Below are 12,539 nucleotides of genomic sequence, written 5' to 3'. Positions count from 1 at the left end.
TGAATTTTTAAATAGAATCATTGCATTCTTACAAATACTTAGGACACAGAACAGGAAGTCAAATTTCCTACAACTGGGGCTAGTGGGCAGTCCATGAAAGATCACTAACTGTAGCAGGTTTAGGAGACTCAAGGGTTGGTCCAGTTTCCTAATGGTGTTTTCACAGTCCTATTACAACGAATTCCAGGCTAATTCTGATCTAAGGCTTAGTCATGCTGTATAAAAAGCCTTGGAATTTAAGTAACGCAAAGAATCGAAAATGCAACTACTCCTCTACATAGCAGTTTAAATAGTATATAAAATTTTTTGTTCTCAATCTTCCCCCAAATACCTCTTTTTCTGTGTAGCCCTGACTGCCTGGGACTGGCTCTGGAGATCCCCCGCTGGGATCAAAGGTTCTCACCACCACCTCCTGCCTTCTCTAAAGACATCATTTTTACAAGTACCCCAGATCACCACTTAATATGTAAATTCCCAACCTGTTTAAATAATAAAACACTAGTAGGTAGTAACGATTCCAACACAATACACCTGGAAATGACCTGCAAACTTCGTTATAATTGCCATCCACTCCATCACACATTAATATTACTTTTTAACGCTTTAATTTTTTTTTTATAGGAAAGGGGCTCCACATGTAACAAGGAAAAGCACTCCAGGCTGGGCACATTCAGGTCGCCAGGGAGAGGCCACTGAAAGAAAGACTGGCTGGCCCCGGGCCACGGACCACAGTATGACAGCACGCCGCCCAGGGCGGTGCCGAGGAGAGGTGGGGGCTGGAAGGGCGGGGAGGCCTAAGACAAAGCCAGCCGGCTGACCCCTAATACACACACCGCCGCCGCCGCCGCCGCCTCCCCGGGACCTCAGCAGCAAGGCGTTGGGACCCTAAGCCCACAGCTGCCATTGAAAGGCCGCCCCCACCCCTGGGCCTGAGTCAGGGCGGGGCTCTGAACACAGATGGGACAGAAGCCTCAGGGACACATGAGAGGAACGGAGGAGAGCGGAAGGGGCAGGAACCCGAGCCTAAAGTGCAGGCAGAGAGGACTGAGCCCCGAACCTGGAGGGTCCGGGGAGGAGAAGGGATGAGGACTTCAGAGAGGCACAAGCAGAGAAGGGACAGGTCCCGAACCAGGGCTGGCGGGGAGAGGACAAGAGCTTCAGCCTGGAAATGTGCAAGCAGAGAAATGACAAAGGCCCCCAGACAGGAGGGGCGCGGACAGACACAGGGCAAGAACTCAAACCAGGGGCGCAAGTAGACAGGGACAAGGACCGCATCCTAGAGGAGCTCAGAGAGGTGACAAGAGACCCGAGCCTGGAAGAGAGCAAGCGGAGAGGGGACAGAAATCCAGCCTGGACGGGCACAGGCTGAGACAGGACAAGGACCGCAGAGTGCAGGCGCACAGGCAGAGGTGACAGAGACCGGAGCGCTGAGAGGCGCAGGCAGAGCGGGGAGGGGACCAAGCGTGCAGACCCGGGTGAGAGGGCCGGGCCGGGGGGAGGACCAGGACCGCAGGCTGGCAGGGCCGGGTGCAGATGCGGCGCTGGACGGGAAGGGACCGGGAGCCGCAGCCTGGAGGCTGCGGGCGGGAAGGGGTGGCGGCTGCGTCTGGAGCGCTGCGCACGAGCCGCTCGGAGCCCGGGGCGGGGCGGGGACCGGGCCGCGCACTCACCGTCCGATCGGGAGCGCCGCGCTCGTCGCGCTGTCACAGGCCTAGGCCGCGCAGAGCCCAGCCGCCTCAGCAGCAAGCAGCGCCTCCGCGGCCGCCCCGCAGCATCCTCACCCCGACCCGCGCCCCGCAGCCTCGCGCCACCGCTCCGCCGCCGAAAATGGCGTCGCCGGCGCCGCGCCCGCCCCACAATGCCGCGCGCCGTGACGTCACCCGCCCTCGCGCCGCCGGGCGGGGCTCCGGGGAAACTGAGGCCCGGGTCGGCAATCCAGCTCTCTCCGGAAACCTCTGATCCGCGGGCGGTCGTCTCTGACTCGCGGAGGCTTTACCCGTCGCGCCTCAAGAGACAGAGGGGGGGAAGGATGCCAGGCGGCAGGGCCCACCCCTCCGCGGCTCGCTCCGAGGCACCGCTCTCGACCTCCAGCCTGGCCCGAAGGGCAGGCTTGCCGGCTCCGGTCGTTCCCGGGCCTCGCACAGCCGCCTGGCACCCCAGCTGCAGGCCTGACTCAGCAGCCGGCTGGAGGGCACGCTGAGTCAGTGGCAAGGCCGAGCTGGCGGGCACCGGCTTGGGAACTGTCCAGGTGCCTGCAGGCGTCCCCAGAGCGGCCGGGTGGCGTTACTGAGGGGTAGGAGTTGCGAGTGCCAGCCTCCCCACCTTGGGAACCGCGGCCCTCTTCTGATGGCATTGCCCAGCACCTGCTGCCGTCTTCCGCCGGGCAGTTACACCTGTCAACATCAGGGAAGCAGGTGCTTTGGGGCTTAACAGGCAGATCCAGTTACTTTGCCCTCCTAAAAAAATAAATAAATAAATCAAAGACTGTCTCATAAGGGGACAGCTCCTGTGGAGAACACAGCAGCTCAGATTGGCCTACAGAGAGGCTGTGAGTTCACGGTCAAGTAAAGCGCCAGCACACAAACTGCTGCTTGGATGTTGGGTCACCATTCTTCAGTCAATACACCAGCTCCTGGCCAGGTGCTTATCCAAAAGAGCAGGCGAAGCAGGAGCCCGTTCCCATCCCGCGGGTCAGTCACTGCCCCCTCAGAGCCTATACACCTGCACACTTTTCAGTGAAGGGCGAAGACTACCTCCTTTTTTAAAATCCGTCCCTTGACATCACTATCCGTGCTCTAGCATCTCGTTCTCTTGCCCCTTCAACTGATGTCCACTAAACTCCCTCGGTCCTCATGGGAAGCCCCAGGTGCATAAGTGGCAGATGTCTGCTCCCATTCCAGTGAGGATGCAGCAAGACTTGCTGAAACAGTAGAACAACAGGCAGGTGATGGGGGAAGGGTACACAACCGAACTCCAAGGTCGAAGAGGTGTGCTGACACTGAAAATATAGGAAGGAATGGACCCACAAAGCCAGCCTGGAGTGCTCCAGTAAAGTCCTGAGACGGGGGCATCCCGCTTTGTTGTGGGGAAGAAAAGACGAAGCAAGTTAGGGAAGTGGTGGCGAGCGCCTTTAATCCCAGCACTAGGAGGCAGAGGCAGTCAAATCTCTGTGAGTTTGAGGCCAGCCTGGCCTACAAAGCAGATTTCATGACAACCAGAGATGTTACACAGATAAATCCTGTCTTGAAAAACCAAAACTAAAAAAAAAAAATTAAAAGGAAAGAAAAGACGAAGTTAATCCACACTGCCACAGCCACACGTCTCTCTCAGCACCGGGGTAAAACTCCTTAGCTTGGTCTACAGTTGACAAGGCCCACAGGACCTGGTCGTGCTAACCTCCTAGTACCCTGTCCCTAGCTGCCCTCATCTGTGCCCGAGTTTGCTCCGACACACTAAGTTCAGTGTCCATGTGCCCAAAATGTTGTGTGACTTCCTGAGGAGACAGAGACATCTGTTCAGGGCCTGGAAAAATGGCTAAATAGTTAAGAAAGTTTGCTGTTCTTCCAGAGGACTGGAGTTCTGTTTCCAGCACCCACATCGGGGAAATGTTCACAATTGCCTATAACTCCAGCTCCAGAGCATGTGGCCCTCTTCTGGTCTCTGACACCTGCACACATGGGCACACACCCACACATACACATAAATGAATGTGAATCTTTGAAAAAACATGTAAATATCTGCTCACTCCCAATTAGGGTATCCACAGACCAAAGAAAGAACTCCATCCTAGTCCAGCTGAGTCAAAGAGCTTCTTGGGGTTATTTACAGAAGCAAGGGTGACTCACGAGCAGCTATACCACCCAAAGGTCACCCAGCATGTGTGACAGTTCACGAAAGCTGCATTACTGGAGTCCCATCCTCGGTTAACCTATCACCTCAATACACCCAGCACCTCTCAAGACCGTGGACAGCTAGGGGGCAGGAAGGAGTGGTCACTGAACTCTTGGGTGAGGGCCTGGTACCTCTCCTGGGAGTGGTTAACTGTTCCTTCCCACGAATCTAGCCAGCACTGCATCATATTGTGTCTTTCATTACCACTGCATCATATTGTGTCTTTCATTACCACGCCTGCAGAGCCAAGGTATAATGTAGGTCCTCATAGCAGTCTCTGCTCCGTCATGGCCATGGTCGTGTTATTCCCACAGGAATAGTTAGACCACAACGTATATTCTTCTTTGTCCCTCAGTACTGCAAGACTCAGGCAGGAGTCATTTCCTCAAAGAAGCCTTCAATGACCATGCCAGCCTGGCCAAGGCCTCCCCCAGGCTTCCACCTGTCCCTTCCTCTGCTGTACAGTATGGTCAGTTGACACAGCTGTCTGTCCCCTGGCCTGGCATCATTAGAGCAGGAGTGCCTCCCAACCCTGCCTAGCACCTGCCACCGAGCAGCAGGGTGTGCCGCTGGGGCCCCTGGAAGAGAGGAGGTCAAGCTGACCCTTTGCCTCACGCCCTCTGGTGGAAGAGACTGGAGCCCCTTGAGTCCTTGACGTCTGTCTTGACTCAGAATTCCTGCCAGTTCTTAGAGCCATTAGTGCCTGAGGTCACTCCCCCGAGGGAGGGACTGACCAAGGCTCTGCTGTCCAAATACTTGGCAGGACAGCTGCCTGGCGGCTAGGGTGAAGCAAAGGAGTCTCTACAGTCAGCCTCACCCATCCTTGCTTGAATACGTTGTTTTAGTTTGTTTTGTTTTTTGATGTTTTGAGATAGGGTGGTCTCCTGTATCCCAAGTAGACCTCAAACTCAATATGAACTGAGGGTGATCCTGAACTTATGAACCCTCGCCTCCACCTCCCAAATGCCAGCATTACAGGCATGCATCACCACACCCAGTTTATACAGTGCTAGGGATTAAACGATGGGTTTTATGCATTCTAGGCAAGCACTCTACAAACTGAGCTGCATCTCCAGCCCGACAGCAGACATATTATCTGCCCGTCCCAATGGGCCTAGAGAGACGGGGCCCTGGGAATAAACATGCGGTTACCAGGGCAAAGCCTTAACACCTAATTGTGGAGATCTGTGTGGCCTCTGAGCATCCCTGGGACCAGCTGAAGGCTGGGGGGCTGGGACATCTGGGACATCAAGGGACCTGGCCCGCCCTGCTCCCTATATGTTGCTCCCCACTAGGGTTGTCCCAGCTGCAGCAGGCTGTCTCAGTAAAGGTGAGTGCTGGTCTAGGGTACTCTTCTGTCCAGTAAGGGCAGCAGCATGGTGGTGCTACCTGTCTGCTTCTCCAGCCTCTTCCCCTCCCAGATGGAAATGTGTGGTCCTCTGCCCCCATTCCTTCCGTCTCCTTTAGCTTCTGGCCCTGCTGCCCTGTTCCCTACCTGGACAGATCAATAAGCTGCCTGGAAATGTAACCAAAGCTGGGGTTCAACTTGTGGATTTGATTTCTGTCCTAATTAGAATTACTATTGCTGTGATAAAACAGCATGACCAAAAGCAAATTGAGGAGGAAAAGGTTTACTTGGCTTATACTTCCACATTGTTGTTCATCACTGGAGGAAGTCAGAACAGGAACTCAGACAGGGCAGGAACCTGGAGGCAGGAGCTGATGCAGAGGCCATGGAGGGGTGCTGCTTACTGGCTTGCTTCTCATGGCTTGCTCAGCCCACCTTCTTATAGAACCCAGGACCACCAGCCCAGGGATGGCACCACCCACCATGGCCTGGGTTCTCCCTCATCAATCACTAATTAAGAAAATGCCCTACAGTCTTGCCTACAGCCCGATCTTACGGAGGTGTTTTCTCAATTGAGGTGCCCTCTTCTTAGATGGCTACACCTTGTGCCAAGTTGGCAAAATTAACCAGCACAGTGTCCTTTGGTTTGTTTTTGAAACAAGGTCTCAGGTAGCCCAGGCTGGCCTCCAAGTCACTGTAGTCAGGGTGACCTTGAACTTCTGTTTCTCCTGCCTCCATCTCCTGAGAGCTGGGGTGACAGGCATAGACCAAAAAGGCCATCCTGGTGGTTGCTGTTGTTTGTTTTTAAGACAAAATCTCATCGGGGTTGCAAAATTGGAGGTAGCCTGTAACAGATGCTGAAGTGAAGCGGAAATCTCTGGTTAAAGAAGAGTGATGTAAACCAGACAGGGTGGCGCATGCCTTTGATCCCAGCACTCGGGAGGCAGAGTGCTCTCTGTAAGTTCAAGGTCAGCCTGGTCTACAGAGTGAGTTCCAGGACAGCCAGGGCTACACAGTGAGACCCTGTCTTGAAGAAGGAAGGAGGAGAAGGAAGAAGGGGGAGAGAAAGAATAAATAGAACTTTCAAGTAGAAATAGAGCAGGTTACTATTTTTGTTTAAAAAAATCATCTTTTTAATGTAAATATGGATGGGCATCTGTCTTAAGAGACAGGAGGCTGAGGTTGTCCACAAATGCCCAAGTAGAGAGGAAAAGAGAGGAAGCAGGGGAGAGAAGGAAGGAGAAGAGAGGAGAGGAAGAGGATGGAGAAGGAAGAAGCAATGGAAGAAGAAACCGGGGGATGTCAGCAGAGAGGATGTCCACCTGGAATGCAGTGCTTAAGGACGGGCCTCGGGCTGGGAGGGAGCTGGAGGGCAGAGTGAGTGGCAGTGGCCAGCTGGAGGCACCTGGACTCCCCCTCAGAAGCATGCAGTCCCCTCCTGACCTAGGCAGCATTGCTGTGTGCCAGGCTCAGGGAAGAGTCACTGGGCACACCCATCCTGGTATCCGGCCCTGGGGCTAATCCAGCTCCCGCAGATCACACCCTTTCTGGTCTAAGGCCTTAATTCTAAAAATGGAATTTCCAAGCAGTTTTTCCTTTGTAGAGTCTGAACTGCCCAGCACAAAGTTCCAGGGCAGTATGACAGCGCTGGGCTGAGAACCAGCCACAGTGAGGCAGGGGCTCCCACAGGAGGCCGCCTGGCCATCTCCACCCCTCACATTCTCCTAGGAATGCCTGTGGGGGCTGAGACCCGGGCCTGTGTGGACAATCCAACTTCTTCAGTGAGTGCCGGCACCCTTTGAGAGAATGGTACCTAAGGTTCCCCCCAAGCTCTGCAGACACCACATCACTTCCTACCAACACAGTCGTGACTGGGGAGGTCTTGGTAGCTGTTCTCCTCACATGACTCTGGAAACAGAGGCCCTACGTGCATTCCTGGAGGCCTGTTTGAGCACAGCTGGAAGAGAAGCCCCAAACCTTAAGACAGCTACTACTAGCCGAGCGTGGTGGCGCACACCTTTAGCCCCAGCACCCAGGAGGCAGAAGCAGGCAGGTCTCTGAGTTTCTGAGTTTGAGGCGCATACCTTAGACCAGCAGTGGCTAGGGCAGAGGCAGGAGGATCTCTGTGAGTTTGAGGCCAGCCTGGTCAACAAAGGAAGTTCCAAGATATCCTGGATTGCACAGAGAAATGCTGTCTTAAAAATCAGGTGGGAGGAGGGTCCATTGCCTAATACAAGGAAGGGGGGGTCCCTTGGGCCCACAGGCTGCAGATGAGATGGGATGGCTTGGTGGTAGGCGGAAAGGACACAGGCAGGTCTGACAGCATGTGCACTAGAAACTTCATCACAAGCTCTGAGCTCAGAGGCTGGCCTCAAACTTGCTGAGGCTGATCTTGAACTCCTAGTCCTTTTGCCTCTGTGCCCCAAACCTCCCAACGACTGGGATTGCCGTGCTGGTATGAGCTACCACATCCTCCTTTCTCTCTCCTCCTTTTAAGGCAGGGTCACACTATGCAGCCCTGGCTAGCCTGGAACTCACTTTGTAGACCAGGATGGCCTCAAACTCACAGAGATCCTCCTGCCTCTGCCCTAGCCACTGATGGTCTAAGGTATGTGCCCCACATCTGGCTGGGGTTTCCTTTCAAGCTCTAATCAACTACCCTTCAGCTTCTGCTTCGGTCTATTCTTTGTCCTCAAGCTTCCTTCTGTGTTCATTCTCTCTTTGGTTTCTCAAGCCAGGGTTTCTCTGTGCAGCCCTGGCTGTCCTGGAACTTGTTCTGTACACCAAGCTGGCTTCGAACTCAGAGATCTGCCTGCCTCTGTCTCCCAAGTGCTGGCATTAAAGGCGTGTGCCACCACCGCCCCGCTCACTAACTAGCTCTTACAACATTCTACAATGCTCTACACGTTGCCACATGACTGTGGCATTTACCTATACTCTTACGTGTCTTGCTCCCTCTCCATCTGGCTGGCAACCCCACCCTTCTTCTTCCCAGAGTTCTCTCTGTCTGGCTCTCCTGCCTATCCCTCATCCTGCCTAGCTATAGACCATTTAGTTCTTTATTAAACCAATGAAAACAACACATCTTCATAGTGTACAAAAAGATTATTCCACAACACCTTGTGTTCATTCTTAACTTATTTTTAGTTTTTTGTTTGTTTTGTTTTGAGACAAAGTCTGGCTTTGTCTCAAACATAGCTCTGGCTTCTGTTATTTGTGAGGTAGACCAGATCAACCTCAGACTCATGGAGATCTTCCTGTCTCTGCCTGAGTCCTGGGATTAAAGGCATATACCACCATGCCTAGCAAATTCTTTTATTAATGAGACTGAAAACCCCAAGAGGGGCCCCCAAATTCCCAGGTATATCAACTCCGTTGGGACTCTCCAAAATTTCTAGCAACACACTTCTTTCCTGCTGTTTAAGTCTTTAGTTGGTAGAGAAATTAAACCCATTCCTACACCCTAGACAGGGTTAAAACTCAGAGACATCCAACTGCCTCTGCCTCCACAAGCTGGAATTTAAGGCATGTACCACCACACCTGGCTTTTCTGGGGTTTTGTTTATTTGTGTGTTAAGACATTTCATTCTGTAGCCCAAGCTGGTCTCAAACTCATGGCAATCCTCCTGCCTCAGCCCCCTAGCGGTTGGGATCACAGGTTTGTGTCATCAGACCCATCATTACTATGCTGTGTATCCTGCAGGTCTTGCCACATAGCCAGAGACCTGAAGAGCTTTGAGGAAACCTCAGCTGTGTAACTGAAAGCCCTACCAAGAAATGGCATTTCCTTGCATCCTGATATGCTCCACAGGCCCTGTGGTCGGTTTCTGTGCATTTTATCTGTTCGTTCTGCCTTTGCTGAAACTATATCAATGGGATAGTGAGGTAGTGGCACTGTCATCCCTTTCACAGTGACATTCGCCCACATTCCTCCTCCATGGAGTCACCATCTGCCTGTAGAGACTTGGCCTGCTCCTGCTTTGACATGATTAAAGCTTCTCAGACATCTGGTGGCCTCTGTTGGGCTTTTGTGAGTCATTTGAGTAAATGTGGTGTCTCAGAGAGTTTTGTTTCTGTGTTGTTACGATTTGAACCCAGGGCCTCATGCATGTGGGTAAAGACTCTGAGCCAGACCCAGGGCCCTCTTTGCAGTTTAAAGTTGCGTTTTCTCCAGGACTGTCATGCTGAAAATACCACATGCTTGCTGCACATTCACATAGCTACCTTTAGGTTTGTTTATGAAACACAGGGTCTCATGTAGCCAAGGTTTGGCCTCCAAGTCATTAAGTATCCAAGAGTGACCTTGAACTTCTTCTTGACTCCATGCCCACTTTATAGGTGGTGGAAATGGAACTCAGGGCTTTCATGCATACTAGGCAGGCATTCTAGGACCTAAGCCACACCCCCAGCCCACATATCTATCTTGTAAAACATACATCTTTTTATTGTTTTATTAGGGGGGGTCTTTGTGCTTTTGTTTTGAGGGTTCATGATCTTCCTGCCTCAACCTCCTGAGCACTAGAATTGCAAGCCTCACCAAAACGCCTGGCTTCAGCTGTCTCATTACGGAGTTCTAAGACTCTTTTCTGTGGACTGGATGCTAGACCTTGGTCAGAAACATGTTTGGGGTTGTCTTCCTCCAGTCTGATACTTGCATATCCTTCCCCCCATTTTTATTGCAGTAGGCCACACCCAGTGTGCAGTTTACCATCTAAATCGTTGTGAACATTTAGCATTATTCAACACATTAACAATTTATAACCACCAACATCATCTGTCTCCATGATCCTTCTCATCTTGTAAGACTGACTGTGAAGGCTGAGGGTGTGGCTCAGTGACAGAACACTTGCCAGTGTGTCCAAAGCCCTGGGTCCCATGACCAGCACTGAAAAAGAAAATTGGAATGTTAAGGTCTCAGCAACAGAGGATGTGAAGACAGAGACCGTTCCTGGAGACTACAAGATTTATTTAATGCTATGGATAGAAAGACAAACAGCAGCATCACATTATTGGTGAAATTACTAAGGCCACTTCACGTAGTTAAAAGGGAGGTTTATTTAGTGGCGTAACTTACAAATGAAGGGATAGGTAGGTCACAGGGTCTGGGAAAGGTGTGGCGCAGTCCGGCGGTATTCTCTGGAGAATTCTGCTCGGTCTACCCCCAGCGTCCAGGGTCCAGGAACCAAAGAGAGCCAGTGCATCCGGATCTCGGGTCTTCAGGGTCCTCTCTTGGCCCTGCCTTGTAGGCGTGATAGTTACCGAAGCCTCAAGGGGGTTGGAACCAGATCAAGGTTGGAATGGCTACCCACTACATCACAGAGGCTCTGAGGAGAGAAAATCAGGCCCACAGTAGAGGGGGGTCTCTTCTACCTTCTTGAGGATGATGGAGGTGTCACAACACAAGCCTGCAGCCAGGCTGGTGTCCAGGCAGGAGTCAGGGAGAAGGGGAAGAAGAGGATATGTGGTCACCAGTTCTCCTTTTGATATAGATTCACTTCTCCAGGTGAGAGACCCTGAGACCTGGGAGTCTGCTAGAGACCGTCAGGATTTCTCGGTAGGGTGTCCAGTACGGTGCAGGTTCCTATCTGCAGCAGGGAGAACCCGCTGCAGAGCACTGGGCCTGAGGAGTGGCTGGGTTCTACACGGCACTCCCAGCACTCTGTCAAGGGTGCCCCAGCACTCTGTCTGTCAAGGGTGCCCCAGCACTCTGTCTGTCAAGGGTGCCCCAGCACTCTGTCTGTCAAGGGTGTCCCAGCACTCTGTCTGTCAAGGGTGTCCCAGCACTCTGTCTGTCAAGGGTGTCCCAGCACTCTGTCTGTCAAGGGTGTCCCAGCACTCTGTCTGTCAAGGGTATCCCAGCACTCTGTCTGTCAAGGGTGTCCCAGCACTCTGTCAAGGGTGTCCCAGCACTCTGTCTGTCAAGGGTGTCCCAGCACTCTGTCTGTCAAGGGTGCCCCAGCACTCTGTCTGTCAAGGGTGTCCCAGCACTCTGTCAAGGGTGTCCCAGCACTCTGTCTGTCAAGGGTGTCCCAGCACTCTGTCTGTCAAGGGTGTCCCAGCACTCTGTCTGTCAAGGGTGTCCCAGCACTCTGTCTGTCAAGGGTATCCCAGCACTCTGTCTGTCAAGGGTGTCCCAGCACTCTGTCAAGGGTGTCCCAGCACTCTGTCTGTCAAGGGTGTCCCAGCACTCTGTCTGTCAAGGGTGTCCCAGCACTCTGTCTGTCAAGGGTGTCCCAGCACTCTGTCTGTCAAGGGTGTCCCAGCACTCTGTCAAGGGCGCCCCAGAACTCTGTCAAGGGCGCCCCAGCACTCTGTCAAGGGCGCCCCAGCACTCTGTCAAGGGCGCCCCAGCACTCTGTCTGTCAAGGGTGTCCCAGCACTCTGTCTGTCAAGGGCGCTCCAGCACTCTGTCAGTCAAGGGTGTCCCCGGCAACTCATTCTGCTGTTGTCCCTGTGACCTGACCACTCTTAGTGTCCCATATGCATGGGACCACACAGCTTAGGGTGTGTGTTGCTGGGACTGAACCCAGGCCTTGTGCATGCTGGACAGCTCCCCAGCCCTGAGTGTCATCCCCAGCCCCTAATTAGCATTTCCACCCCCTCAAATAGTTCTCTTTTCTATGCTTTGGGAAAACAGAGACTCTGGACTCCTCTTTGGGTTTGTTGTTTCACAGGTTGAACCTAGAGCCTCCTGCCTCCTTAGCCACCCTCTTGTGTGACAGAACACCAGAACACCCTAATCCAAGCTCCAAGAACTAAGTGTATAGTGGCACAAGTTGAAAATATCATTTGGAATTTGGGGGTATACACACTCAGTTCTGCTCCCAACACCACGCATGTGTGAACACAGATACACAATGAGGCTGAAACTGCAATGCCACACGTGTTTTTACTGCAAGGAAGAAAGGAGGAAAAACAGCAGCAGCAGCAGCAAAATTCAACAATAGAGCTGGGTGGGGGTCTCTCTGGTGGTTCAGCATCCCTGCCCGCTGTGCATCCACTCCCACGATGACCAGAACACCCACGGGCCTGCAGGAGTCTCCAGTGTGAGCCTCCCTTGTGCCTACATCTCCACTCCATGACTGGCCTCCTGTCTCCTGCAGCAGCTCCCCGGCTCCTCACGTGCAGCTGCAGAGAGCTGAGGACAGGTTTCCAGGTCCCCATATACTAGGTACACTCATATACTAGGTACACTCATATACTAGGTACCCCATATACTAGGTACTTGGAGAAGAGGACCATAAACCTCCTCTGGATGGGTTCATACCAAGGAGCCAGCCAGAACTACAGGGGTCTGGAA

The 12,539-nt window shown here is 52.9% G+C and overlaps 1 protein-coding gene across 12 annotated transcripts in view; it reads right to left on the bottom strand.

The window, feature by feature from the left end:
* Klc1 (kinesin light chain 1) overlaps positions 1 to 1,805 on the bottom strand; it is a 56,898-nt gene extending 55,093 nt beyond the window's left edge. For 6 of the 12 annotated variants that reach the window (XM_052739081.1, XM_052739086.1, XM_052739084.1 and 3 more), the window contains exon 1: positions 1,671 to 1,804. The gene's annotated coding sequence lies outside the window, so the exon portion shown is untranslated. Of the gene's footprint in view, positions 1 to 1,670 lie in introns of all 12 variants that reach the window. The other 6 variants (XM_052739087.1, XM_052739091.1, XM_052739090.1 and 3 more) reach the window with 2 other exon arrangements.
* Positions 1,806 to 12,539: the final 10,734 nt, after the last annotated feature.

Source organism: Peromyscus californicus, unplaced genomic scaffold (assembly GCF_007827085.1).
Source record: "Peromyscus californicus insignis strain IS unplaced genomic scaffold, ASM782708v3 Scaffold_15__1_contigs__length_86483966, whole genome shotgun sequence".
Lineage (NCBI taxonomy): Eukaryota > Metazoa > Chordata > Mammalia > Rodentia > Cricetidae > Peromyscus > Peromyscus californicus.
This window is presented reverse-complemented; position numbering and strand designations above follow the sequence as displayed.